Here is a 25,453-nt window from a genome sequence, read left to right as displayed (position 1 = left end):
GTTCCTATTTTGCTAGATTGAGGTCACATAGTATTTGCTTATCTTTCTGGTTTATTTCACTTAGTATGGTACGTTGGAAATGTCAGGGCCTCCTTGTTACATTTGCATGCTCACCTTAGCAAAATATGACTTCAAGGGATGATGATTTAATTTCCTTTCATTATCTACTTGGCAGACAGATTTTTGGCTTAGTAAAGGAACTCAGTTTTTAAATCTACTTATAAACCTTTATTTGCTTTCCATAAACCATATGCCAATGTGCACACCCACCAACAGTATATAACAATTACACTCATTCCTAATTTTACAAACTTAAGTCATTCTTCTGTAGTTTGTTTATTGTTTTTTGTTTCTTTTTATAACAGTTTTCTAACAGGCATAATTTATCATGATGATGATTTAATTTGGATCTCCTTGATTAATGATGTTGATTAACTTTCATATACTTTTAAGGCTATTCTATACATTTTGAAGATATGTATTCAGGAATTTGTCTATTTTAAATTGTGATTTTATTATTTTGCTACTGAGTTCGTGAGTTTCTTGTATAATTTAGATATTAACATTTTTACCAATAAAGTTTTATTTAAAAAACAGTTATAGTCTTTTATTTATTAGTAACTATGACTGTTTATATGCTATGAAGACAGGGTTGGACAGTTATGACACATGACATGGCCTGCCAAGCCCAGAGTATTTACTCTCAGGTCTCTTTTTAGAGCATGGGAGCTGACACCTAGCTGAGTAACAAATGCTTCTTGTATAATTTTCAGAGGGATCCAAAGAGCTAGAGTCATAGAAAATATGTGAACAGAAACCCAGTGTGGTGGAAAAAGGAAGGTTTAAGAGTTTGTAGCTAGCATGAGCTAGCTGTATGAAAACTGATCAGAAAAATGTAGGAAAAAATGACACATGGCTTAAGGCTTTTATGACATTCAGGACTGGTTAAAGAAAGAAATTAATACAAAACAATAGGCAGTATCTCTAGGCAATAAATTCGATGAACTGTACTGTTACAGAGAAAACCAAGAACCAGTCCCAATATATACAATCAAGTGAACATTCCTTGTGTGGGCAACAGTATACCTCCTGTTGACAGAATTATAAGTGACTGACAGACTGTATCTATCATGTTGATATACAGGCCTCTTTTTCTAAAAATAATGTCCATGAGAGATGAAGAGGGAGAGGCTAGGAACCGTGAGGCATTGTCTAGGGGCCCGGTGCCCAGGACTCAGAACTTCAGGGGGATGACAGGCCAGTACTTCGGCTGCTTTCTGTCACAGTGCTCGTCAATGCTCAGCAACAGCAGACTCCATGGCCAGGATCATGGGAGCACTGTTCCCATATAAGCACTTCATCTCTGCTTGGCGCCACTGACAGGGCTTCTCAGATGGGGGCCCCACTGTCCTGTGGTAGTTGAAGTACAGGCCATGGTCCACATTCACATAGTCCTTTAGGTGCTCCTCCTCTAGCTCAGGCTGTCGCCTTGGCTCTTCTCTGTGCCTCTCAGACTGTGCAAAGCACTGGTAGAGCTCTGCAGTGATTTCCATATTGCTCAGGTCACACTCCACTTTATCATCTGAATCCAACTCCAGATCTTCATCTTCACACAGTGCTCTATTTTCTCCTGTGAATGCCTGGGTTCTATTGCTGTTATACAGAGGCTGCCCAGGGCTTTTGAGATGGGAAACACTGCAGAGAGACTGCTGCCCCATTATGTCTTCACCTTGAGAATTCCACAAATGCCCAGCCTCATAAGCAAGAGAGTTCTAGGGAAGAACTCTAGGAGAGAAGAACTCTATGAGGGAAGAACCATGAGGAAGTGAAATAGGAAATCTGAGAAATTTCTGTAGTAATTCTGGTGGCTTTACATCCAAATCATTGCATGATGATAATGTTGCCAGTATGTACTGGTTGAGAATACCAAGATGCTCTCCATTTTGATGCCATTGCTACTATCTCTGATTACAAAAGTCCATGTGGGAACTTGTGGGCACGCAGCTTGCAGATCATGGGCAGTGAGGAAGAATAAATTTAGTTCTCATGGCAGGGAGGAGGAAGGAGGAGGAGGGGGGATATTAACCTCTTTTAAGAGACATGAACTGAAAATACTTTCTTCAATTATAGTGTAACTAGTAAAATGTCATGCCAACAGAAGTGAAATATATCTCATATATAGAACCTTTTGGGGCAGAGTGTGGATCGCTATTTTAGTTTTCTTTCCCTTTAAATTATAGAAGCAAACACTGACGCCCCCATAAAATTAAGTCAGCAACAAAAGATAAGCGGTTTACCCCTATACAAACATGTTTAATAGATAAGGAAGATAAGCAAGAAATAAGCACTGTTATTTTGTAGTTACAGATATTAGGAGATTATTTCTTGCTAAATGGTAACCTAGTTTGTTAAATAAACATACCATTCTGTCATTGAAAATTTTAAGCAATGTAGTATGAAAGGCAAATATACACACAGGTCTCAATAAGCAACTGATAAAAATACTCAAAGGTACCAATTAAAGCCTTGCAATACAGGGATATAGATAGTCTTACTGAAGTACTAAGGTTTAGGGGGTGCTAAGTACATAAAATATTTAGATGTATTCAATTCAGGAAAAGTTAGTTTAACACATTATGGAAATAAACCTAGATGAAAATTCTGAAAAAGACTCTAAATGATGTGATGGAGAGGCTGTTCCCAGGGGGTAATATTTTACAGGAGACATAACAGCAAAAATTTTCAAAATCTTTTTTCAAGGCCCCTGTGTTGACATACTTCCTCTTTCAGTCTCATCCATTGATGTCCCTCAAATAATGGCCACATCTGCCTACCTGACTCACTGTCATTCTATTTCATACTAATTGTTATATGAAAATAAAACTTGTGATCATTGAAGGAAACTGTTTATGAAGGTCATAATATTGTATAGTTTTAGGCATCCTGTAAAGAACAGAATGGAACAACTTAGATCAGTAATTCTTGACCTGTGAGTACTACCTCTTCTAGGGTTTGCATATCAGATATCTTGCATACCAGACAGCAAAAATATAATGATGAAGGAGCAACAAAATAATTTTATGACTGGGGTCACCACATGAACAACTATAATAAAGGGCTGCAGGATTAGGAAGGTTTAGAACCAATGGGTTACATCATTCTCCTTAGTAAAGAAAAGAAGCTCCAGAGACTTCACTTTGGTGATCTGGCTTCTGCACTAATGCTGGAAGCTTTTCTTCCTATGGTGCACTACCTTGTTGCCTATTATTTTTTGTTCCAGAAACTTTTATTTTATTATTTTCCTTCAACCCTTATTTTCTCACCTTCAATTTCACTAATGAAACTGAAAGCAAAGGGATACATATTTACTAGGCAGTTTCTCTGAGGTTCTCTGCGCCTAAATTATGATATGAAAGCATAATTTCTAACTTTGCAAATGATGCTAAATTGAGAGACTAAAAACAAATAAGGAGTAATTAGATGGTACAGTCAGAAAAAGATTTACAATCTTATGTTTTTGGACTAATAGATGGCAAATGCAGGTCTGCACAGATAAATGGAAGATAATTAGCCCCTGCGAAGTATCAGAAATTGGGAATCTGCTAAATAAGAGAAAGATAACAAAAATGCCATGATCACAGAGAAACACAGCCCAGTACAGGGTCAAGGGTGATGACAGTCTTGAGATGATTGTATCATGGGAAAGCTCCAGAGATCTAGTACATTCTTCAACTTCCTTTTTATCACATAGAAGCATTCTATTGTTGAAAATATATTTCTTTAACACTTTACACAAAGCTTCATTCTGGTGCTGTCTTTGCATTGCTTAGCAGAAGCATGATTTCTGAGATGAAATGTTTGATCACAGGAATTTTTGCCTGCTGATACATTATGGCACCAGATTCTTCATTCTTGTATAAGAACATCTTTCAAGGATTAAGACTAAAATACTGCCCTGGTGACTGCTAATGCAGAAGACAGGGTATTCACAATATTTACAATAAATTAAACCTTGTTTTCTAAATTCATCATCCTCAATGGCTACTGATCTCATTGCAGAGTGCTTCATTCTTCCTTATACTCAAGCTTGTATTCTGTAATTAAGAAAGAATAGCAGCTATGATTATATCCAATCTATTGACAAGTTCTTTAGCTTTATTTAGTCAATCATCAACATGATTTAGTCATCTACAAAATTCACTCTTACAAACAGCATTGTTGAGTTACTCCCTAAACCCTCACACACAGACACACCACTCAATATTTTAGGTAAGCTTGGGAGTTTGTGTGGGCCTATAGTTGTCCTTGGCCTTGAGCATCTAGTAACATCTATGATTCAAGATCAACCAATTTGAACCAAAATGAATAGCAAAAATATATGTACTCTTCTCTAGAGTCATAGGCCATAGAGTTGCCCACATACCAAATTGCCCTCATGCTATCTGTGGCCTTAGAAATTACTTGCTTATCACTTCTATATCACTTACATTTTTTTGTTTCCATAACATGATATGGTATTTGCCTATTTTTTGAATTTTTTTTCTTTAATTGGATAGTTTTTTATTTACCTTTCAAATGTTATTCCATTTCCTGACTTCCCTGAAACAAGCCCCTTATCCCATCCCCTCCCCTTCTGCTATAAGGATGTTCTCCTCCCCACAACTGCCCCTTCCTACCACCTGTCATTCCTCTACCCTGGTGATCAAACCTTGGCAGGACCAAGGGCTTCCCTTCTATTGGTGCCCATCAAGGCCATCCTCTGCTACATATGCAGCTGGAGCTATGGGTCAGTCAATGTATAACCTTTGTGTTGTGGTTTAATTCCTGGGAGCTCTGGTTGGTTGGCATTGTTGTTCCTATGGAGTGCAAGGCCCTTTAGCTTTTTCAAACCTTTCTCTAATTCCTCAAATGGGGGTCCTGTTCTCAGTTCACTGGTTTGCTGCTAGCATTTGCCTCTGTATTTGACATTCTCTGGCTGAGCCTCTCAGGAGATTTATATCTGGTTTAGATCTATCAATTATACTTTAGTTTTAGATTCATCAATTATATTATATATGCTAATATGTCTGGCAGGTTCTGAATTGTCTATTACTCAGTCACTGCACCAAACTTACTCATATCCCTCCTATGAATATGTTTAGAAACCTAATTTTTAAGAAGGATAGTTATCATTTTGGTCATCCTTCTTCATGAGCTTTGTAGAGGTATATGGACCATGTATGTTTTATTGTGATTGGGTTACCTCACTCAGGATGGTATTTTCTAGTTCAATCCATTTGCCTACGAATTTCATGAAGTCATTGCTTTTGATAGCTGAGTAGTCCTCCAGTGTGTAGATGTACCACATTTTATGTATCCATTCCTCTGTTGAGGGACATCTGAGTCGTTTCCAGCTTCTGGCTATTATAAATAAGGCTGCTATGAACATAGTGGTACATGTGTCCTTGTTATATGTTGGAGCATCTTTTATAATGGCCAATTTTCTCGAGGAAACTCTCAGACTGATTTCCACAGTGGTTGTACAATTTGCTTGAAAATCCACCAACAATGGAGGAGTGTTCCTCTTTCTCCATCATCCTTGTCCCGGCATCTGCTGTCACCTGAGTTTTTATCTTAGCCATTCTCACTGGTGGGAGGTGGAACCCTCAGGGTTATTTTAGTTTGCATTTCCCTTATGACTAAGGATGTTGAACATTTCTTTAGGTGCTTCTCCATCATTTGATATTCCTCAGCTGAGAATTTTTTTGTTTAACTGTACCCCATTTTTTAATAGGATTATTTGACTCTCTAGTATATCTTCTTAGTTTTTGTATATTTAGATATTAGCCCTGTATCAGATGTAAGATGGTAAAGATCTTTGCCCAGTTTGTTGGTTTTTTGTCCAATGACAGTGTCCTTTGCCTTACATAAGATTTGCAGTTCTATGAGGTCATTTGTTGATTCTGATCTTAGAGCATAAGCCACTGGTATTTTGTTCAGGAAATTTTCCCCCTATGCCCATGTGTTCAAGGCTTTTCCGACTTTTTCTTCTATTAGTTTTAGGTATCTGGTTTTATGTAGGTCTTGATCCACTTGGACTTGAGCTGTACAAGATGGTAAGAATGAATAGATTTGCATTCTTCTACACAACCTTCAAGTTGAACCAGCACTGTTTGTTGAAAATGCTATCTTTTTCCATTAGATGGTTTTAGCTCCTTCATCAAACATCAAGTCACCATAGTTGTGTAGGTTCCTTTCTGGGTCTTCAGTTCTATTTCTATTGATCACCTGACTGTCTCTGTGTCAATACCATGCAGTTTTTAATCACTATTGCTCTGTAATAATGTTTTGAGGTCAGGGATGGTGATTCCCCAAGAAGTTCTTTTATTGTTGAGGATAGTTTTTTTTTATCCTGGGATTTCTATTATTCCTAATTAATTTGTAAATTGCTCTTTCTAATTCTTTGAAGAATTGAGTTGGAATTTTGATGAGGATTGCATTGAATCTGTAAAATTTCTTTTGGCAAAATGACCAGTTTTACATATTAATCCTGCCAGTCCTTAAGCATGGGAGGTCTTTCCATCTTTTGAATCTTAATTTCTTTGTTCAGAGACTTGAAGTTCTTGTCATACAGATCTTTCTCTTGCTTGGTTAGAGTCCTGGGGTATTTTATATTATTTGTGACTATTATAAAGGTGTTATTTCCCTAATTTCTTTCTCAGCCTGTTTATCCTTTGAGTAGAGGAAGGCTACTGATTTGTTTTGAGTTAATTTTATGCAAGACACTTTGCTGAAGTTGTTTTATCAGGCTTAGTAGTTCTCTGGTGGAACTTTTTTGGGGTCCTTAAGTATACATGTCATCTGCCAAATAGTGATATTTTGACTTCTTCCTTTCAATTTGTATCCCTTTGACCTCCTTTTTTGTTTGTGGGATGCTCTGGATGGGATATTGGAAATTATATTGAATAACTAGGGGAGAGAGTGGGCAGCCTTGTCATAGTCCCTGATTTTAGTGGGATTCACTTCAAGTTTCTCTCCCATTTAGTTTGATGTTGGCTACTGGTTTTGCTTATATGGCTTTACTATGTTTGGTATGGGCCTTTGAATTCCTGATCTTTCCAAGAATTTTTATCAAAAGGGGTATTGAATTTTGTCAAATGCTTTCTTAGCCTCTAATAAGAGATGATCTTGTGGGTTTTTTTCTTTGAGTTTGTTTATATAGTGGATTAAACATTGATGGATTTCAATATTGAACCATCCCTGTATTCTTGGGGATAAAGCCTATGATTATGATGGATGATATTTTGATATGTTTGGTTTTGCCAGTATTTTTATTGAGCATTTTGCATCAATATTTATAAGGGAAATTGGTCTGAAGTTCTGTTTCTTTGTTGGGACTGTGTGGTTTAGGTATAAGTGTAATTGTGGCTTCAGAGAAGGAATTTGGTAGTGCTCCGTCTGTTTCTATTTTATGGAATAGTTTGTAGAGCACTGATATGAGGTCTTTTATGAAGTTCTGATAGCATTCTGCACTAAACTCATCTGGTCCTGGGATCTTTTTGGTTGGAAAAAATTTAAAAACTGCTTCTATTTCTTTAGGAGTTGTGGGGTTGTTTAGATGGTTTATCTGTTTGGGATTTAACTGTCAAACCTGTTATTTTTCTAGAAAATTGTCCATTTCTTTCAGATTTTCCAGTTTTGTTGAATACAGGCCTTTGTAGTAGGGCCTTATGATTTTTTTGAAGTTTTAACTTTCATTTTCATTACATCCTAAGAAGTGTTTAATTTCTTCCTTTATTTTTTCCTTTATTTCTTCCTTGACCAAGTTATCATTGAGTAAATTGTTGTTCAACTTTCATGAATACGTGGGCTTTCTGTCATTTTTCTTGTTATTGAAGACCAGCCTTAGTCCATGATGATCTGATAAGATGCATGGGATTATTTCTATCTTCCTCTATCTGTTGGGGCCTGTTTTGTGGCTGAGTATATGGTTAATTTTTGAGAAGGTACCATGTGGTGCTGACAAGATGGTATATCTTTTTAGGATGAAATGAAATGTTTTATAGAACTATATTAAATACATTTGGTTCACAACTTCTCTTAGTTTCTCTATGTCTCTATTTAATTTGTTTCCATAGTATGTCCATTAATAAGAGTGGGGTATTGAAATCTCCTACTATTATTGTGTGAGGTACAATTTGTGATTGAGCTTTAGTAAGGTTTCTTTTCTGAATGTGGGTACCCTTGAAATTGGTAAATAGATATTTAGGATTGAGAGTTCATGTTGGTGGATTTTTCCTTTGAGGAATAAGAAGTGTCCTACTTTTTATTTTTTGATGTCTTTTGGTTGAAAGTTGATTTTATTTGATATTAGAGTGACTTCTCCAGCTTGTTTCTTGGGACCATTTGTTTGGAAAGTTGTTTTCTAGCCTTTCCTCTGAGGTAGTATATGTCTTTATCTTGGAGGTATATTCTCTGTATGCAGCAAAATTCTCATTCCTCTTTACATATTCAGTCGGTTAGTCTATGACTTTTATTGGGGAATTGAGTCCATTGATGTTTAGATATTAAGAAATAGTGATTGTTGCTTCCTGTTATTTTTGTTGTTAGAGGTGGAATTATGTTTGTGTGTCTCTCTTATTATGGTTTCCTTGCAAAGAGATTAATTTCTTACTTTTTCTAGGGTGCAGTTTCCATCCTTGTATTGGAGTTTTCTGGCTCTTATCTTTTGTAGGCCTAGTTTGTAGAAAGATATTATGTAAATTTGGTTTTTTCATATAATATCTTGGTTTCTCCATCTATGTTAATTGAGAGTTTTGCTGGATATAGTAGCCTGGGGTGCCATTTTTGTTCTCCTAGGGTCTGTATGACATCTGCCCAGGATCTTCTGGCTTTCATAGTCTCTGATGAGAAGTCTGAGTTAATTTTGACATGTCTGCTTTTATGTTACTTGATCTTTATCCCTTACTGCTTGGCATATTCTTTCTTTGTTTTCTGCATTTGATGTTTTGACTTTTATGTAACAGGAGGATTCTCTTTTCTGATCCAATCTATTTGGAGTTGTGTATGCTTCTTGTATGTTTATGGACTTCTCTTTCATTAGGTTAGGGAAGTTTTCTTCTATAATTTTGTTGAAGATATTTACTGACCCTTTAATTTGGGAGTCTTCACTCTCTTCTATACCTGTTATCCTTAGGTTTGATCTTCTCATTTGTCCTGGATTTCCTGGATGTTTGGGGCTAGAATTTTTTCATTTGCATTATCTTTGACAGTTGTGTTGATCTTCTCTATGTTATCTTCTGCCACTGAGATTCTGCCTTCTATCCCTTGAATTTTGTTGCTGATGTTTGCATCGGTGACTTCTGATCCTTTTTATACATTTTCTGTCTCCAGAGTTGTCTCCCTTTTTTCTTTCTTTATTGTTTCTATTTCCAATTTTACATCCTGGACATTTTTTCTTCAATTCTTTCAGTTGTGTTTCTTTTGAGGGGTTCTTGTTTATTTGCATTGTCCTGTATTTCTTGGGAATTACTCATGTTCTTCTTAAAGTCTTCCATCAGCATCATTATAGAATAAGATTTTAAACATAAATCTTGTTTTCCCGTGTCTTTGGATATCCTGTATTTGCTTTGGTGGGACACCTGGTCTCTGATGATGCCAAGTAGTCTTGTTTTCTGTTTCTCAAGTTCTTGTGCTTCCTTTTTGCCATCAGGTGGTCTCTGGTGTTAGCTTGTCTTGCTGTCTCTGACAGTGGCTTGACCCTCCTCTAAGTCTGTGTATCAGCACTCCCATAGACCTGTTTTCTTTCACTTGTATCTGGGATCAGAAAGCTCTTCTCTCAGGTGTGTAGGTGCTCCTGGCAACTGGCTTTTAGCTCTAGGTGCAGGCAGAAACCAGAAGGTTCATTTCACTGACTGCTCCTTGGTCCCTGTTCCCAGAGGCACAGAAGGTACTAGGCAATTTCCTCTTTGGTCAGGAATGTGGACAGAAAGTAATTTTCTCCTCTGAGTTCTCAGGAGTGTCTGCACTTCTGAGGGTCCAGTTCTCTTGCTCATGGTATCTGGGTGTAGGCAGAAACCAGCAGGTTCCTGCCACTGATTGCTCCTATATTCCTGTATCTAGAGGTGCTATGAAGTTTCCTTTTTGGCCTGGAAGGTGAGCAGATGTGGACTGGAGTAGCAGTCAGTCCTTCGGTCTCTAAATTGTCTGTACTTCTGGGAGTTTAGCTCTCTTCCCAAGGGATTTGGGTAAAGGGAGGCTGTAGGGTCCTTTCAGTTCAGTTCTGGGCCAGTACTTATTTCATTTCTTCCTTCAAACTTTTGTAATAGAAGTCTTTATCTTCACCAGTTTCTCTTTCTACACTTTCATTTTACACAATGAATGTATTATATTCAATCCAATTAGTACAGTCATACAATGTTGAGGCCCAGTTGTAATTGTTTGTGATCCATGAATTGTTACTGTTCTTCAATCCATAATTTCTTGTTCCTCTAAACTTCTATAAAATAAAAACTTACAATTCATAAGCCAGTATTATATGTAAAATGCATACATTACACAATTGTGATAAAATAAAACCTTAGAGTTAAGAAAATGATAATAGCATTATTTATTTCTGTCTGCTAAATATTGAAATGAGTACTTACTCTAGGAAGAAGACTGCTTTTCATATCTAATTCAATATAAGAAAAATTTATGTAGAAGAAATTGAATTCCATTTCTTTTTCACCACATTGTAATACATATACCACTAAAACAATAGCATATCTTTAGTATGCACATTCTCAATCATGTGCATTCATAAAGAGCAAATGAACATTTTCTTTTTAATGAGATAATTTTCATTATGAAATAACTCTTTTCAATGACTCATTCTTTGCATATCAACTTCCTGGTATGGTTCTTCAAGGTCAGGTTACTACTATAATCAACCATGTGGCCCCGCATTAAAACATAAAAGACGTTTTAACCCACAATTAATTTATATATAGAGAGAGAGGAGGAAAAGAAATCCAGGTCAAAGGTATAAGAATATTTGTAGAAGAAGAGTCAGTGGTGGGTATTTAGCGGGAGTTCCAAACCCGCGGATCCCTGCCCACAGCAGCTCTCTGCTCCCAAACCCCGTGGGAGAGAGCCCTCACCTCCTGGACAGTTGGGCACTCCTGAGACTGTAGAGAGGAAGAGACCACCAACACTGCCCACTCCCTGCCCACATCCCTGGCCCAAGAGGAAACTGCACGGCCTCTGGTTCCCTTGGATAAATGGCACAGCAGCAGCAGGTCCCTGTTTGGGACACGGCCAGAACCTGAAGGGACCGACCGGATAAACAGTTCTCTGCACCCAAATCCCGTGGGAGGGAGAGCTAAACCTTCAGAGAGGCAGACACGCCTGGGAACCCAGAAGAGACTGCACTCTGCACACATTACTGATTCAAGAGGAAAACACCAAACGCCATCTGGAACCCTGGTGCACAGAAGCTCCCGGAAAGGGCGTGCACAGAATCTTCCTGGTTGTTACTTCCCCACGGAGAGCCTCATAGGCAGCACCCACTTATAAAACTTGAGCCTCGGGACCTCAGGTAAGACCAACTTTTCTGCTCCAAGCGACCTTCCTGGTGAACTCAGGACACAGGCCCACAGGAATAGCTGAAGACCTGTAGATAGGAAAAACTACACGCCCAAAAGCAGAACACTCTGTTCCCATAACTGGCTGACAGAAAACAGGAAACCAGGTCTACAGCACCCCTGACACACAGGCTTATAGGACAATCTAGCCACTGTCAGAAATAGAAGAACAAAGTAACAGTAGAGATAATCTGATGGTGAGAGGCAAACGCAGGAATTCAAGCAACAGAAACCAAGACTACATGGCATCATCGGAGCCCAATTCTCCCACCAAAGCAAACATGGAATACCCAAACACGGAATGCCGAATGGCTGAGAAACACCCAAAGAAATGTTCAGCATCTTTAGTCATAAGGGAAATGCAAATCAAAACAACCCTGAGATTTCACTTCACCCCAGTGAGAATGGCTAAGATCAAAAACTCAGGTGACATCAGATGCTGGCGAGGATGTGGAGAAAGAGGAACACTCCTCCATTGTTGGTGGGATTGCAGACTGGTACAACCCTTCTGGAAATCAGTCTGGAGGTTCCTCAGAAAATTGGACATTGAACTGCCTGAAGATCCAGCTATACCTCTCTTGGGCATATACCCAAAAGATGCCCCAACATATAACAAAGACACGTGCTCCACTATGTTCATAGCAGCCTTATTTATAATAGCCAGAAGCTGGAAAGAACCCAGATGCCCTTCAACAGAGGAATGGATACAGAAAATGTGGTATATCTACCGAATGGAATATTACTCAGCTATCAAAAACAATGACTTTATGAAATTCGTAGGCAAATGGTTGGAACTGGAAAGTATCATCCTGCGTGAGGTAACCCAATCACAGAAAAACACACATGGTATGTGCTCATTGGTAAGTGGATATTAGCCCAAATGCTTGAATTACCCTAGATGCATAGAACACATGAAACTCAAGACAGATGATCAAAATGTGAATGCTTTACTCCTTCTTTAAAAGGGAACAAGAATACCCTTGGCAGGGAATAGAGAGGCAAAGATTAAAACAGAGACAGAAGGAACACCCATTCAGAGCTTGCCCCACATGTGGCCCATACATATACAGCCACCCAATTAGACAAGATGGATGAGGCAAAGAAGTGCAGGCAGACAGGAGCCGGATGTAGATTGCCCTGGAGACACAGCCAGAGGCCAGCAAATACAGAGGCGAATGCCAGCAGCAAAACCACTGAACTGAGAATAGGGACCCCTGTTGAAGGAATCAGAGAAAAGAACTGAAGAGCTTGAAAGGCCGGAACCCCATATGTACAACAATGCCAAGCAACCAGAGCTTCCAGGGACTAAGCCACTACCTAAAGACTATACATGGACTGACCCTGGACTCTGACCTCATAGGTAGCAATGAATATCCTAGTAAGAGCACCAGTAGAAGGGGAAGCCCTGGGTCCTGCTAAGACTGAACCCCCAGTGAACTAGATTGTTGGGGGAGGGCGGAAATGGGGGGAGGATGGGGAGGGGAACACCCATAAAGAAAGGGAGGAGGAGGGGTTAGGGGGATGTTTGCCCGGAAACCGGGAAAGGGAATAACACTCGAAATGTAAATAAGAAATACTAAAGTTAATAAAAAAGAAAAGAAAAGAATATTTGTAAACAAAAACATAAAAGAAAATTTACCTTAGCAAATGAGGACTTTTATATCAAGATATAAGAAGTATATAGAACATCAAATAGATAGAACAAGAAAAGAAGTTTCAAGGACACATATTAAAACACTAAGTGTACAGAAACAACAAAAAAAGGCTGCAAAAGAAAGGTCTAGCTTCATATATAGGCAGCCCTATTAAAATAACCCTCAGCCTCAGGTGAAGACTCTGGAAGGCAGAAAGGCCAAGGCAGATATTCTAAAACACTCTGACTATATTACCCAGCAAAACTATCAATAGTAATTGACAGAATAAGAAAAACATTACATGTTGAATACAAATTTAAATCTACGAATCAATTTCTTAAAAAGCCAGGAGAATGTAAACTTCAATCTGAAGAGGTTAACTATAACTAGGAATAAAGAACAAATTATTTTAGAACAAATCAAATGAAATGGAAAAATCTACACCATAACAACAAAGAAGCAAGAATGAATAAACACTGCTCATTGGTAACAGGATCCATATTTCTGCTGCAACCAAGAAACATATCCTAGCAACAAGATGAGATATTGTTTTACAGTAAAAGGATGAAAAGGGGTATACTTAGCAAATGGACCCAGGGAACAAACAAGTGTAGCGCATCTAATATCAAATAAAATAGATGCCAACCAAAAACTAATCAAAAGAAATTCAAGGACACTTCAAAGTGAATATAGCAAAAATCTAACAGGAAGGTATTGTATTTCTCAGTATTTATACACAAAACGAGAGCAGTGAAGTTCATAAAAAAGACACTACTATGCAAAATCATATATTGACCATTACCTAGCAATAGCCGATGACTTTCCTTGCTGGTAGTCAGGTCATGCCTTCAAAAACCAAAAAGTTGTGTAATTAAATAATATGATAAATCAAATGGACAAACTATAAAGAAATATAATTTCTTCTCAGGTTCCCATAAACTTTCTCAAAAATTGGACATATACTTGCAAATAAGGCAAGTTTAAACAGAGATAAGAAAGTTGATATAACACCTTGAATCTTATCTGAATGCCATGGATTAAGGACAGATGTCAACAATAAAAATTATTCAAATTCATAGAAACTCAACAACTTGGAAATGAATATAAAGGACATCAAGATTGAAATTAAGAGGGGTTGGGGATTATCTCAGTGGTAGAGCGCTTGCCTAGCAAGCACAAGGCCCTGGGTTCAGTCCCTAGCTCCAAAAAAAAAAGAAAAAAGAAAAAAAATTGAAATTAAGAAGGAAGTAAAAAAACGAAAAAAAAAAATAGGGTGAAAATGTAAAAATAACATACCAAAACCTATGGCACACAATGAAGACTGTTCATAACAATAAATACCTACATTAAAAAAGTTGGAAAGAGATCTCATATTAGCAACTTGGGGGTACAAATGAAAGATAAAGAATAAAAAGAAGAAATAACACACCAAAAAGTAAATGGCAAGAAATAATGCAATCCCTATGAAAATTACAACACAATTCTTCACACACATGGAAAGAACAAGTCTGAATTTCATATGGAAAAACAAAACAAAACAAAACAAAACAAAACAAAAAAAACAAAACAAAATAAAAACCAAGAAATTTGGTTAACCCAGGATAATCAAAAAATTCTCAAAAATAAAAGAACTTCCAGGATAATCACCATCACTGGCCGCAAGCTTTACTACAAAACAATAGTGAAAAAAACATCATGGTATTGGTACAGAGACAGTCAGATTGATCAATGCAATAGAATTGAAGACCCAGAAATAAACCCACACAACTATGGCCACTTGATCTTTAAAACCATCCAAGTGGACAAAGGAAGGAATTTTCAACCAATGATGCTGCTCTAACTGATGGTCTGTATGTAGAATAATAATAATAGATCCCTGTGGTTTTTTAGTAGTTTCATGATCTGTCCAGGCCCTTCTAGCTTTTGCTGTCTCTGTTGAAATGTTGATTGTTCTGATAGGTCTGCCTTGTACGCTACCACTGATTTTTTTCATTAATCATTTTATTTGTTTATACTTCCAATTATATCCCCCTTCCCAGTTACCCATCCACCACACCTGCATCCTATCTCCCCACTCCCCCTTTTCCTATGAGAATGCTCTCATATCCAATCACCTCAATGCTCTAGCATCCCCCTTCACTGAGGCATTAAGCCTCCCTCCCTTCCCATTGATGTCAGATATGACCATCCTCTACTACATATGTATCTGGAGTCCTGGCTCCCCCCATGTATGTTTTTTGATTGGCGGTTTAGTCCCTGGGATTGCTGGGTGGTCCAGTTAGTTGATATTGTTCTAATTTTGGGGTTGCAATTCCCTTCAGCTCCTTCAGACCTTCCCCTAGCTCTTCCATTTTTCCATTGCAATCCAAGGTCTCAGTCTGATGGTTGGCTATAAGTATCTGCATCTATATTAGTCAGGTTCTGGTAGACCCTCTAAGGGAACAGCCTTATCAGTCTCCTGTCAGCAAGCACTCCTTGGCAACAGCAATTGTGTTTGGTGTCTAGAGATGTGCTGGAACCCTAGGTAAGGCAGTCTCAGGATATTACCTGGCTTTTTTTTCCCTTGCTTCTTTTAATATTCTTTCTTTTTGTAGATTATGTGTTCTTAGATTTGGCTTGCAAGAATTTTATTGAGTATTTTTGTGTCAATATTCATAAGGGAAATTGGTCTGAAGTTCTCTTTCTTTGTTGGGTCTTTGTGTGGTTTAGGTATAAGCGTAATGGTGGCTTTAAAGAAGGAATTGACTGGTATTACTTCTGTTTCTATTGTGTGGAATATTTTTGACAGTATTGGTATTATGAATTCTATGAAGATTTTGTTTTGGTGTTTTGGTTTTTTTGTTTGGTTTTGCTTTTTTTTGTTGGATGACTTTTTAATAACTGATTCTATTTCTTTAAGAGCTTTGGGACTGTTTAGATGGTTTATCTGATTCTTTTTAAATTTGGTACATGTCTATAAAATTGTCTAGAAAATTGTCGAGGTCCCCTGCAGTCCAGACACTGCCCGGACCTGAAGGGACCAATCAACAGCTCTCTGTACCCAAATCCCGTGGGAGGAAAAGCTAAACCTTCAGAGGGGCAAACAGGATTGGGAGGCCAGAAGAGACTACACTCTGCCCACATTTCTGACTCCAGAGGAAAATACCTAATGCCATCTGGGATTCCGGTGCACAGGGGCTCTGGGAAAAGGCAACGCAGGCCATCCTTGTTGCAGCCTTCACGGAGAGCTCAAAAGCAGCACCCCCACAAGCAACTTGAGCTGCAGGACCACAGGTAAGACCAACTTTTCTGCTCCAAGTGACCTGCCTGGTAGACTCAGGACACAGGCCCACAGAAACAGCTGAAGACCAGTAGGCAGGAAAGACTACAAGCCTGAAAGCAGAACACTCTGTTCCTACAACTGGCTGAAAGAAAATAGGAAAACAGGTCTACCACACTCTTGACACACAGGCCTATAGGAAGGTCTAGCCACTGTCAGAAATAGCAGAACAAGGTAACACCAGAGACAACCTGATTGCTACAGGCAAGCACAGGAACCCAAGCAACAGAAACCAAGACTGACTACATGGCATCATCGGAGCCCAATTCTCCCACCAAAACAAACACCAAATATCCAAACACACCAGAAAAGCAAGATCTAGATTTAAAATCATATTTGATCATGATGCTAGAGGACTTCAAGAAAGACATGAAGAACTCCCTTAGAGAAATACAGGAAAACATAAATAAAAAGTAGAAGCCTATAGAGAGGAATAACAAAAATCCCTGAAAGAATTCCAGGAAAACACAATCAAACAGTTGAAGGTATTAAAAATGGAAATAGAAGCAATAAAGAAAGCACAAAGGGAGACAACCCTGGATATAGAAAACCAAAGGGAGATACAAGGAGCTGTAGATACAAGCATCACCAACAGAATACAAGAGATAGAAGACAGAATCTTAGGAGGAGAAGGTTCCATAGAAATAATCAACACAACTGTTAAAGATAATGTAAAATGGAAAAAGCTACTGGCCTAAAACATACAGGAAATATAGGACACCATGAGAAAATCAAACCTAAGGATAATAGGTATAGAAGAGAGAAAATATTCCCAACTCAAAGGACCAGTAAATATTTTCAACAAAATCATCAAAGAAAACTTCGCTAACCTAAAGAAAGAGATGCCCATAAATATACAAGAGGTCTAAAGAATTCCAAACAGATTGGACCAGAAAAGAAACTCCTCCCTTCACATAATAGTCAAAACACCAAATGCACAAAATAAAGAAAGAATATTAAAAGCAGTAAGGGAAAAAGGTCAAATAACATATAAAGGCTGACCTATCAGAATCACACCAGACTTCTCACCAGAGACCATGAAAGCCAGAAGATCCTGGACACATGTCATACAGACCCTAAGAGAACAAAAATGCCAGCCCAGGTTACTGTATCCAGCAAAACTCTCAATTAACATAGAAGGAGAAACCAAGATATTCCACGACAAAACCAAATTATGCAATGTCTTTCTACAAATCCAGCCTTACAAAGGATAATAAATGATAAAGCCCAACACAAGGAGGCAAGCTATACCATAGAAAAAGAAAGAAACTAATCATTTTGCAGCAAAACAAAGAGAAGACAAGCACACAAACATAACCACACCTCCAAATACAAAGGTAAGAGGAAACAACAATCACTATTCCTTAATATCTCTCAAAATCAAAGGACTCAATTCCCCAATAAATAGACACAGATTTACAAACTAGATACATAATGAGGACCCCACATTTTGCTTCCTATAGGAAACACACTTCAGGGATAAAGACAGCCAGTATCTCACAGTAAAAGGCTGGAAAACAACTTTCCCAGCAAATGGTCTGAAGAATCAAGTGGAAATATCCATTATAATATTGAATAAAATCCATTTTCAACTGAAACTCATCAAAAATGATGATACTCCATATTCATAAAATGAAAAATCCACCAAGATGACCTCTTAATCCTAAATATCTATGCTCCATATACAAGTGCTCCTACATACATTAAAGATACCTTACTAAAGCTCAAAGCACATTGCACCTCACACAATAATAGTAGGAGATTTCAACACCCCATTCTCATCAATGGATAGATTATGGAAACAGAAATTAAGCAGAGGCAGAGACAGACTAACAGAAGTTATGAAACAAATGGACTTAACAGATATTTATAAAACATTCTATCCTAAAACAAAAGGATATAACTTTTTCTCCCCACCCCATGGTACTTTCTCAAAAATTGACCATATAATCAGGCATAAAACAGGTCTCAACAGATACAGAAAGATAGAAATAATCCCATAACTCCTATCAGACCACGATGGACTAAAGCTGGTCTTCAATAACAATAAGGAAAGAACTCCCACACATACATAGAAGTTGAACAATGCTCTACTCAGTCAAAACCTGGTCAGGGAAGAAATAAAGAGAGAAATTAAAGACTTAGAATTTAATGAAAATGAATGTACAACATACCTAAATTTATGGGACACAATGAAAGCTGTGCTAAGAGGAAAACTCATAGCTCTGAGTGCCTGCAGAAAGGAACAGCAGAGAGCATATATTAGCAGCTTGACAGCACACCTAAAAGCTCTAGAACAAAAATAAACAAATACACCCAGGAGGAACAAAAGGCAGGAAATAATCAAACTCATAGCTAAAATCAAACAAGTAGAAACAAAAAGGACTATACAAAGAATCAAACGAACCAAAAGTTTGTTCTTTGAGAAAATCAGCAAGATAGATAAAGCCTTAGCTAGACTTACCAGAGGACACAGAGAGTATTTCCAAATTAACAAAATCAGAAATGAAAAGGGAGACATAAAAACAGAATCAGAGGAAATTTAAAAAAATCATCAGATCCAACTACAAAAGCCTATATTCAACAAAACTGGAAAATCTGGAGGAAATGGAGAATTTCCTAGACAGATACCAGGTACAAAGTTAAATCAGGAACAGATAAACCATTTAAACAACCCCATAACTACTAAATAAAGAAAAGCAGTCATTAAAATATCCCAACCAAAAAGAGTCCAGGTCCAAATGGGTTCAGTGCAGCATTCTATCAGTCATTCATAGAAGACCTCACACCAATACTATCCAAATTCTTTCACAAAATTGAAAAAGGCAGAGCGCTACCAAACTCCTTCTATGAAGCCACAATTACTCTTATACCTAAACCACACAAAGACCCAACAAAGAAAGAGAACTTCAGACCAATTTCCCTTAAGTATATTGACACAAAAATACTCAATAAAATCCTTGCAAACTGAATCCAAGAACACATCAAGACAATCATCCATCATGATCAAGTAGGCTTCATCCCAGGTATGCAGGGATGGTTTAATATATGGACAACCATCAACGTAATCCACTATATAAACAAACTGAAAGATAAAAACCACATGATCATTTCATTAGATGCTGAGAAAGCATTTGAGAAAATTCGACACCCCTTCATGATAAAAGTCTTGGAAAGAACAGTAATTCAAGGCCCATACCTAAACATACTACAAGCCATATACAGCAAACCAGTAGCTAACATTAAACTAAATGGAGAGAAACTTAAAGCAATCCCACTAAAATCAGGGACTAGATAAGGCTGCCCACTCTCTCCCTACCTACTCAATATAGTTCTCAAAGTCCTAGCTAGAGCAATTAGACAACAAAAGGAGATAAAAGGGATACAGATTGGAAAGGAAGAAGTCAAAATATCACTATTTGCAGATGATGTGATAGTATATTTAAGTTATCCCAAAAGTTCGACCAGAGAACTGCTAAAGCTGATAAACACCTTCAGCAATGTGGCTGTGTATAAAATTAACTCAAATAAATCAGTAGCCTTACTCTACACAAAAGAGAAACAAGCCGAGAAAGAAATTAGAGAAACGACACCCTTCATAATAGTCCCAAAAATATAAAATATCTTGCTGTGACTTTAACCAAGCAAGTGAAAGTTCTATATGATAAGAACTTCAAGTCTCTGAAGAAAGAAATTAAAGAACTCAGAAGATGGAAAGATCTCCCATGCTCATGGATTGGCAGGATTAATATAGTAAAAATGGCCATTTTGCCAAAAGCGATCTACAGATTCAATGCAATCCCCATCAAAATACCAATCCAATTCTTCAAAGAGTTAGACAGAACAATTTGCAAATTCATCTGGAATAACAAAAAACCCAGTATAGCTAAAACTATCCTCAACAATAAAAGGAGTTCCGGGGAATCACTATCCCTGAACTCAAGCAGTATTACAGAGCAATAGTCATAAATACTGTAAAGTATTGGTAAAGAGACAGACAGATAGACCAGTGGAATACAATTGAAGACCCAGAAATGAACCCACACACCTATGGTGACTTGATCTTTGCCAAAGGAGCCAAAACCATCCAATGGAAAAAAGATAGCCTTTTCAGCAAATGGTGCTGGTTCAACTGGAGGTCAGCATGTAGAAGAATGCAGATCGATCCATGCTTATCACCCTGTACAAAGCTTAAGTCCAAGTGGGTCAATGACCTCCACATCAAACCAGATACACTCAAGCTAATAGAAGAAAAAGTGGGGAAGAATCTCAAGTACAAGGGCACTGGAGAAAATTTCCTGAACAAAACACCAATGCTTTAAGGTCAATAATCGACAAGTCGGATTTCATAAAACTACAAAGCATCTGTAAGGCAAAGGACACTGTTGTTAGGACAAATCCACAACCAACAAATTGGGAAAAGATCTTTATCAATCCTACAACTGATAGAGGACTTATATCCCAAATATACAAGGAACTCAAGAAGTTAGACTGCAGGGAGACAAGTAATCCTATTAAAAATGGGGTTCAGAGCTAAATAAAGAGTTCACACCTGAGGAATGCCGAATGGCTGAGAAACACCTAAAGAAATGTTCAACATCTTTAGTCATCAGGGAAATGCAAATCAAAACAACCCTGAGATTCCACCTCACACCAGTGAGAATGGCTAAAATCAATACAGCAAATACAGAGGCGTATGCCAGCAGGAAACCACTGAACTGAGAACGGGACCCCTGTTGAAGGAATCAGAGAAAGAACTGGAAGAGCTTGAAGGAGCTCGTGACCCCATATGTACAGCAATGCCAACCAACCAGAGCTTCCAGGGACTAAGCCACTACCCAAAGACTATACATGGACTGACCCTGGACTCTGACCTCGTAGGTTGCAATGAATATCCTAGTAAGAGCACCAGTGGAAGGGGAAGCCCTGGGTCCTGCTAAGACTGAACCCCTAGTGAACTAGACTGTTGGAGAGAGGGCAGCAAGGGGGGGAGGGGTTGGGAGGGAACACCCATAAGGAAGGGGAGGGGGGAGGGGATGTTTGCCGGAACCAGGAAAGGGAATAACATTGAAATGTATATAAGAAATACTCAAGTTAATAATAATAAAAAAAAAATCTCTGGCAACAGCAGATGCTGATGAGGATGTGGAGAAAGAAGAACACTCCTCTATTGTTGGTGGGATTGCAGACTGGTACAACCATTCTGGAAATCAGTCTGGAGGTTCCTCAGAAAATTTGACATTCCACTACCTGAAGACCCAGCTATACCACTCTTGGGCATATACCCAAAAGATGCTCCAACAGATAACAAAGATACATGCTCCACTATGTTCATAGCAGCCTTATTTATAATAGCCAGAAGCTGGAAAGAACCCAGATGCCCTTCAACATAGGAATGGATACAGAAAATGTGGTACATGTACACAATGGAATACTACACAGCTTTCAAGAACACTGACTTTATGAAATTCATAGGCAAATGAATGGAACTGGAAAATATCATCCTGAATGAGGTAACACAGCCACAGAAAAACACACATGGTATGTGCTCATTGGTAAGTGAATATTAGCCCAAATGCTTGAATTACCCTAGATGCACAGAACACATGAAACTCAAGAAGAATGACCAAAATAAGGATGTTTCACTCCTTCTTTAAAAGGGTAACAAAAATACCCTTAGGAAGGGTAGGGAGGCAAAGTTTATAACAGAGACTGTAGGAACACCCAGTCAGAGCCTGTCCCACATGTGGCCCATACATATATTGCCACCAAACTAGGTAAGGTTGATGAAGCAAAGAAGTGCAGGTTGACGGGAACTGGATGTAGATCTCTCCTGAGAGACACAGCGAGAATACAACAAATACATAGGTGAATGACAGCAGCAAACCACTGAACTGGGAACGGGACCCCCATTGAAGGAATCAGAGAAAGGACTGAAAGAGCTGAAGGAGCTTGAGACCCCATATGAACAACAATAACAACCAGCCAGATCTTCTAGGTCCTAAGACAATACCCAAAGACTATACATGGACTAATGCTGGGCTCCAACTGCATAGGTAGCAATGAATCGCCTTGTAAGGGCATTGGTGGAAGGGGAAGCCCTTGGTCCTGCCAAGACTGAATCCCCAGTGAATATGCCGAGGAATGGTATTACTGTGTCTTGGGGTAGAAGTATTCTCAGTTTTCTGAGAAACTACCAAATTGATTTCCAAAGTGGTTGTATAAATTTGTACTCCCACCAGCAACAAAGAAGTGTTATCCTTGCTCCACATCCTAGCCAGCATGTTCTGTCACCTGAGTTTTTGATCTTAGGCATTCTGACTTGTGTGAGGTGGAATCTTATAGTTGTCTTGACTTGCATTTCCTTGGTGACTGAATATGTTATTATATTGTCTGTGAAGTACCTATTTTGTTACTTCAGTTTCCTTTTGGGTTTTTTTCACTTATATTTTGCATATTTTGGACACTAATCCTTTATAAGCCTTATCACTTGCTTCTATTATTTAGTGACTTGATTTTGCCCATTTCAATTATAAGAGTGATTCTTAATTATAAATCTGGCATTTTATTTTATTCTCAGATCTACTTTTGCCTTAGAAAACCCCCCTCACCCAATAAAAGGCACAAGGGGTCGTCTATATTTTCTTCAGAACTAGTAACATTTACTGGAAAGTATTCTGTGTATAAGCAAGATAATTTTCTTTATATACTATTTTATACAATCAATTTTCCTTACCCACAAGCTCTGCATCTGCAGTCAAGCAAATGCACATCGAAAATATTCAGGTAGAAATGTGCTTATACTGAAAATAGAGATGATTTTCCTTGCCATTCTTAAAACAATAGAGAATAACAATTATTTACATTGTATTTATACTCCCTTTTGTGGTCTAAATAATCTAAACATTGTTCAAATTATGCATGGATATATACAACATGCAAACACTGTTCTGTTCTACTTGATAGAACACATTTGAGCAGCCACCCATTTGGCTTTTTTTTCTTTTGTTTTTCTTCAAGACAGGATCTCACTACCTAGATCTGTTTGGCCTTGAAATTGCTATATAGTCCAGGATGGCCACAAATTCAGAGTATCATCTATATCTGCTTCCCAGTGGCTGAGATTAAAGCCCACCCTAGTGTTGATTAATATACTTCCACATTTCTTGGGTCTCTTTATTAATCAATAGCAAGGGTTTCTTACATTTACTATAGGCAAACAAAAAACTGTACATATGTATGTAATGAAGTCTAATGCCTTAGCACATATATGTTCTATTTAATTCATTCTCCCACCACCAAAATATCCACAATAGACTTTGATAACTGGAAGGGAATACTCTCCTTTTGTATGATTGAAAAATACATGAAGGTTAAAATTTAAAACATTTTATTGAAATATAATGTCATGTTTAACAGATTTTACATACCAGAGAGTAGAATTACAGATTATGCACTATTTTTATTTGTTTCTATTTGATCACCATTATATTGAAGATATTTATACCCTCTTTAATATATCTAGGTAATTTATTTTTATATCCTTCATAATTGTATGGTTCTCTATTTGATGAAAAGAAACATCTACATTTGGTTTCTAAATTATTATTTGGATTGTCTCCAGGTTTACATTGGTTGTTGTTTCTTTATATTTATTATTTAAATAAAATTTTTGACCTAGGAAACAAGAAATGTCTTTTAACATGTTTTCTCTGGGAATATAATGGTTAAGTGTCCCAATGTCAGTGCTTTTTGCCTTATCATTATGAAATAATTTGTACATCCATGGAAACTCAATTATGTTACATTTCTGGTGAATTGAGTAATTTCAAATTAATATAGTGAGTTTTTTAATCTCTACTATACCTTTTTCTTTAAAGTTTATCAGGTCAATTATTACTATAATTATACTCTTAAATTTTTCTCTATTTCATTTAGTTTTCTTTCTTTTACATATACATCATGGTTTCCCCCAACCACTTTAACATATCCACTGATGTTGTCTTATTAAGCGCTACTTTGTGCAATCATATTGGTGATATTTTATGGGTATAACTACTGAGAGTATAAAGAGATAGAGGGTTTAACTACTGACAGTACAAGGAGACAAAGGAGAAACAATCTTTTAACAAAATCCACATTGCATTTTTATTGCTTGTGGTTTTTCTCCAGTGGTCTCCATCTGTTGCAATGAGAATTTTCCTCAACTTTGTAAGTGAGGGCTACAATTGTCTGTAGATATAATGTCAAATATTTATGAATTATTGTTAGAGATTAAGCTGGTTTAATAAACTAATAGCTGAAAATTGTCTCATAATAACCATAATTTCACTAAAACTGATTAAGTAGCTAGTCTTCAGTAAGAGGCAGAGTATCACTCTTTTTAACAGGTCTTAAATTCAGCTAGAGTGCTTTTGGTTACCACCAAGTTATGAATGGCACAGCTGTAGTCTTAGGGTTATTGCGCCAGGCTTGTCATTGCTATGGTTCATAGGTGTCATAGCTGGGTAAGACAGTTGGGTACCTTCCTCATTTGGAATCACTCATGGTATCTTCTGATACTATGAAAGCAAGTCCTCAGGGAGAGGGCTTTAAAATCAATTTCAGCACAGGGGTTGCTGAGCTGTATTTTTGAAATGCATGGTACCTTCAGCAGTAGGGGCTTACCATCCACTGATGGGGGCTTTTGAGGATCAGGGGGTGTAACTAAGGGCTTCAGAAGTAAGCTATATGTTTTAGTAGCCTTTTGAATAGGACTGGCCACTAATTCAAAAGAGGGCTTGTCATGCCTGGTGTTAGGGTATATAATAGGTTGTCTTTGACTCTTGGAGTGAACACAGTATATATATATATATATATATATATATATATATATATATTTAAATGTTGTATAATTA

At 37.6% G+C, this 25,453-nt stretch overlaps 1 pseudogene; it reads right to left on the bottom strand.

The window, feature by feature from the left end:
* Window positions 1–1,178: 1,178 nt before the first annotated feature.
* LOC116889345 lies at window positions 1,179–1,953 on the bottom strand (annotated as a pseudogene).
* Between the last annotated feature and the right edge of the window lie 23,500 nt (window positions 1,954–25,453).

The sequence above is a fragment of the Rattus rattus genome, chromosome X (assembly GCF_011064425.1).
Source record: "Rattus rattus isolate New Zealand chromosome X, Rrattus_CSIRO_v1, whole genome shotgun sequence".
NCBI classification, from domain to species: Eukaryota; Metazoa; Chordata; class Mammalia; order Rodentia; family Muridae; genus Rattus; species Rattus rattus.
Note: the sequence above shows the minus strand (reverse complement) of the source record. Positions and strands in the feature narration are given on the sequence as shown.